We start from the raw sequence: 6,000 nt of genomic DNA on the forward strand, positions 1-6,000 counted from the left end.
GGACAGATTGCCACTCACCATATAGCAAATTGAGATTCAACATTTCTGCTATATGATGAATAGCAATCTATCCTTTTCATAATGTTGTTTCCAGCCTGAATTTTCTACTGTTTGATCCTGGTAAATTATAGTTACTTCTGTACTTATTGTAAAAGGGGAAAGGGTGGGGGGGGGGGGGGTACTGGACGGATGGGCATTGAATTAATAAGGGTAGTCTGTGAGTTGCTCCTGATGACAGCAGTCAAAGCTCCAAGAAACAGTGGAACTCATGTGACAGATGCTAAATAATGTATTGTTCTTGTTTTGCTTCCAGAATGAGACAGAACTGTCATCAGCACTTTTACGCTCATACTTACAGAATACATTTGTAATGAGATGTAAAATATCATTTGCAGAATGGGATGTTCCAGATCCTTGATCTCCATTGGCTGATTAAAGATGTTCATAGGTTAAGGTAGTTAGTAAGTAGGAAACACCCCACTTTTGGGAAGTTTCTGGCGGTTTGTGCATATCAAAGTTGTACCGATCCTGTGCCATCAGCGATGAGGGCCACAGACTGGTGCTTCTACCTGCTCAGTGGAGTCATTTTCTCTGTGGAGCCAGGAGTGAAGAGCTTGGAGTGGATATAACTTCCGTGGCATCAAAGAAACCAATGCTGAAAAGACAACAGATGTTCAGATTTTATTGTAAAAAATTGTTCTGAGTCTACTGTGAGACACACTTGCACAAAAACCTAACTGGAATTTCACACCCATGCCAGTCAATCAAGGGGAAGAGGTCAGGATTGTATGTTATAGGAAATACATCGTGTTCAACTTCTCTGGGCGTGTTACGCCACTAGACAGAAGAAAAATTCTCTTTCACCACACTGATGCTGCGGATCAAACTCCACAGGGGAGGAGCTGGTTCACAGTTCAAGGGCAATGTGTAGGAGGACCCTTACTGCATTGACATTGTACAGCGAGACAGAAAATCTGAGAGAATTTGAAAACAGAGCTGCAGATCGACTACTGGACGCTTTCAATGGCCCACTTCTATTACCCCTAGCAGGAAAATAAGCCACAAAACATTCCACTAACAAATGAAAATGCGTGTGAGACCACACTTCTAACCAAGACTCGACTCGGCCATAGCCTATATGAGCATGCCTTAAAACCTGATCCAAACTTTCATACCACCGATGTTCCTATCAACACTACTGCTCATTAGTACTGAATTCCTGTTAGAGGATGTCAATATGGTGTGTGTTCCCCTTTGCCTTTACGATGGCTTGTATTCTGGTGGGGCCACTTCCAATGAGGTGTCTGAATTTCTGTGGAGGAATAGTAGCCCCTTCTTCCTCAAGAACTGAAACCACAGAAGGTAGTGATGTTTAACACCAAAGTGAATGTTATGGCTCTTACCACGGGTCTTCTGCTCGCATGAGGTTGGGACTCCAGGTAGGCTAGTCCATTACAGGAATGTTACTTTCCACAAACCATTACCACACAGAAGCTGCTTTATGAGAAGTCATATTGTCACGCTGACACAAATATCAGCTCCGAACTGTTTCTTTACTGTACACAGGACGCAATTCTGTAACGTGTGTTCCTATGCTTCTAGATTTAGGGTTGTTTTCTTAAGTGCAATAAGGAAACCACACCCTTACCACAAAGAACAAACCCCGTACTGTTATTGTTGTGGTCTTCAGTCCTGAGACTGGTTTGATGCAGCTCTCCATGCTACTCGATCCTGTGCAAGCTGCTTCATCTCCCAGTACCTACTGCAACCTACATCCTTCTGAATCTGCTTAGTGTATTCATCTCTTGGTCTCCCTCTACGATTTTTACCCTCCACGCTGCCCTCCAATGCTAAATTTGTGATCCCTTGATGCTTCAAAACACGTCCTACCAACCGATCCCTTCTTCTAGTCAAGTTGTGCCACAAACTTCTCTTCTCCCCAATCCTATTCAATACCTCCTCATTAGTTACGTGATCTACCCACCTTATCTTCAGCATTCTTCTGTAGCACCACATTTTGAAAGCTTCTATTCTCTTCTTGTGCAAACTGGTTATCGTCCATGTTTCACTTCCATACACGGCTACACTCCATACAAATACTTTCAGAAACGACTTCCTGACACTTAAATCTATACTCGATGTTAACAAATTTCTCTTCTTCAGAAACGATTTCCTTGCCATTGCCAGTCTATATTTTATATCCTCTCTACTTCGACCATCATCAGTTATTTTGCTCCCTAAATAGCAAAACTCCTTTACTACTTTAAGTGCCTCATTTCCTAATCTAATCCCCTCAGCATCACTCGATTTAATTTGACTACATTCCATTATCCTCGTTTTGCTTTTGTTGATGTTCATCTTATATCCTCCTTTTAAGACACTGTCCATTCCGTTCAACTGCTCTTCCAAGTCCTTTGCTGTCTCTGAAAGAATTACAGTGTCATCGGCGAACCTCAAAGTTTTTACTTCTTCTCCATGAATTTTAATACCTACTCCAAATTTTTCTTTTGTTTCCTTTACTGCTTGCTCAATATACAGATTGAATAACATCGGGGAGAGGCTACAACCCTGTCTCACTCCTTTCCCAACCACTGCTTCCCTTTCATGCCCCTTGACTCTTATAACTCCCATCTGGTTTCTGTACAAATTGTAAATAGCCTTTCGCTCCCTGTATTTTACTCCTGCCACCTTCAGAATTTGAAAGAGAGTATTCCAGTCAACATTGTCAAAAGCTTTCTCTAAGTCTACAAATGCTAGAAACGTATGTTTGCCTTTTCTTAATCTTTCTTCTAAGATAAGTCGTAAGGTCAGTATTGCCTCACGTGTTCCAACATTTCTACGGAATCCAAACTGATCTTCCCCGAGGTCCGCTTCTACCAGTTTTTCCATTCGTCTGTAAAGAATTCGCGTTAGTATTTTGCAGCTGTGACTTATTAAACTGATAGTTCGGTAATTTTCACATCTGTCAACACCTGCTTTCTTTGGGATTGGAATTATTATATTCTTCTTGAAGTCTGACGGTATTTCGCCTGTCTCATACATCTTGGTCACCAGATGGTAGAGTTTTGTCATGACTGGTTCTCCCAAGGCCATCAGTAGTTCTAATGGAATGTTGTCTACTCCCAGGGCCTTGTTTCGACTCAGGTCTTTCAGTGCTCTGTCAAACTCTTCACGCAGTATCTTATCTCCCATTTCATCTTCATCTACATCCTCTTCCATTTCCATAATATTGACCTCAAGTACATCGCCCTTGTATAAACCCTCTATATACTCCTTCCACCTTTCTGCCTTCCCTTCTTTGCTTAGAACTGGGTTGCCATCTGAGCTCTTAGTATTCATACAAGTGGTTCTCTTCTCTCCAATGGTCTCTTTAATTTTCCTGTAGGCAGTATCTATCTTACCCCTAGTGAGACAAGCCTCTACATTTCTTCTGTTACCCAAGGATTTCTACTAGCCCTCGTCTTTTTACCTACTTGATCCTCTGCTGCCTTCACTACTTCATCCCTCAGAGCTACGCATTCCTCTTCTACTGTATTTCTTTCTCCCATTTCTGTCAATTGTTGCCTTATGCTCTCCCTGAAACTCTCTACAACCTCTGGTTCTTTCAGTTTATCCAGGTCCCATCTCCTTAAATTCCCACCTTTTTGCAGTTTCTTCAGTTTCAATCTGCAGTTCATAACCAATAGATTGTGGTCAGAATCCACATCTGCCCCTGGAAATGTCTTACAATTTAAAACCTGGCTCCTAAATCTCCGTCTTACCATTATATAATCTATCTGATACCTTTTAGTATCTCCAGGATTCTTCCAGGTATACAACCTTCTTTTATGATTCTTGAACCAAGTGTTAGCTATGATTAACCCCGTACTGTAACATCACCTATTTCGTACTTCACTGTTACCACTACACATGATGGAAGGTAACATTTCCAATGCATTTACCAAACCCGAAACCTTTCATTGGATTGCCACACAATATAGCATGATTCATCACCCCAAATAGCTCGTTCTCACAGTCAGTCACTCCCCAGTGGTGTTTTCTTTACACCACCTCAAGCATCACTTAGCACTGATTGCAGGAATGGGTGCCTTATGAGGAGCTGCTCAACCACTTTGTTCCATTACTTTTAACTGCCTATGCACAGTCATTGTGCTAGTTGGACACTATGTAAAGTTTTTGAAATCACAAGTGGCTCCTCCTGTTGATTTCATGCAATCTTGTATAACCACCCTTTGCAATGCTTGTCAGTGCCATTCCCTGTCAGTAAACGATGTCTGCCTGGCACGGTTTAGCTGAGGTTGTTCCTTCCCAGTTCCATTTCACAATCGCAAGCACCAACAGTCAACTCTGGTAACATTAGAAGGGTTGAAACGTCCCTAACAGATTTTTTACTCAGGTTACATCTAATGACTGGTCCACATTCGAAGTCGTCAAGCTCTCCTGACTAAAGTATTTTGCGGTTATGGCTTCTCTACTAACAACACAATACTCCCTAGTTTCCAGCCTCTAGTGATCAATTACGCATTACACATAGATGTCCAGATACATTTCACTGACAGTTACAGCAAACAGAAATGCATTCATAGGGTATGTGGTAATATCACCAATGTGGGACCAGATTTGGCTGTGTTTTGTGGCATATACTGCCATGGTGTGTGTGTGTGTGTGTGTGTGTGTGTGTGTGTGTGTGTGTGTGTGTGTGTGTGTGTGTGTGTGTAGGGGGGGGGGGACACATACATGCAATGAACGTTTTGGAAGGTATTTGCTGGAATGTGGTGCTACAGAAGAATTCTGAATATTAGATGGTTAGAGCCAGCAACTAATAAGGAAGCGCAAGATCAAATTGGAGAGAAAACAATACTATGGCACAACTTGACTAAGATAAGGGTTTGGTTGGCAGAACATAGCCAGATGGAAAAAAAAAAATCACACACACACACACACACACACACACACACACACACACACAGAAAATGTAGCACTTCATTTCCAAGATGGTAGCAAGAGATGGCAGCTGTTATCTTTCTAGAAAGACATAACTAAAAGTTCACCTATTTTTATGATCTTGCCAACTGGAAGAATGAATGCTTGGCATATAACCACTTCTTTCATGTGAAATAATAATTATAAATGTCTCATCCTTGGAGTACCGAACTTTAATCAGCCAAGAAAATGGAATAATGGTAAATTTGCCAGAGCAGCTCATTAGCCCATTAAGCTGTTCCCACTTCTACTAACGTCCCATTACATATGACATTGGTAATACAGACAGTGTGTACATAAAGTCCAGGAACACTTTCAATTATTTATTGCACAAGAACCAAACATCGTACAGATATAATACATATGTCATTTTGAAGAGAAACCCTGAAAGTAACCCCCCCCCCCTTTCATGTATACCTCCACAGTGTAGTTTGGTTATTTGCTGATAGTCAGCACTGGTCAAAAACATGGCAAGTTCAAGTGCGGAGCGAGCTTTCTGTGTGTTGGAGTTTGACAAAAACAAGTGTGCCACAGCTGTTCAATGGATGTTTAGAACCAAGTATGGTAAGAAGCCACCAACAAGGAAGGTCCTTTACTACTGGCACAACAAATTTGTTCCGACAGGTTGCTTGGGCTTGGCAAAGAGAAGTAAATGTCCCCGTGTGAGTGAAGTGAAGTGAATGCGGAGCGCTTACGAGAGCCATTCATAAGGAGTCCAAAGAAATCTGTCTGGTGCATCCCGTGTTTGTAAAAATAAAACTTTCAGAGTTTCTCTTCAAAATGCAATAAGTATGACATCTGTACAACGTATAGTTCTTGTGCAATAAATAATTTACAGTGTTCCTGAACTTTATGTACACCCTGTATATTTAATTTAACAGCAATGATGCAACCAAAGACCAGGAAAGCTGCGTCAAGCCTTGGTGCGGTAAAAATGGAGCAAATTTTGGCCACCAGGTGTACCAAGTTTCCCAACAGCCTGGCACTACTTTCAATACTATGTGAGCTGTGTGTTGC

The 6,000-nt window shown here is 41.6% G+C and overlaps 1 protein-coding gene across 3 annotated transcripts in view; it reads right to left on the reverse strand.

The window, feature by feature from the left end:
• LOC124550906 (speckle targeted PIP5K1A-regulated poly(A) polymerase-like) overlaps positions 1 to 6,000 on the reverse strand; it is a 161,333-nt gene that overhangs the window by 139,697 nt on the left and 15,636 nt on the right. The gene's annotated exons all lie outside the window — the stretch shown is intronic.

Source organism: Schistocerca americana, chromosome 9, assembly GCF_021461395.2.
Source record: "Schistocerca americana isolate TAMUIC-IGC-003095 chromosome 9, iqSchAmer2.1, whole genome shotgun sequence".
Classification (NCBI taxonomy): domain Eukaryota; kingdom Metazoa; phylum Arthropoda; class Insecta; order Orthoptera; family Acrididae; genus Schistocerca; species Schistocerca americana.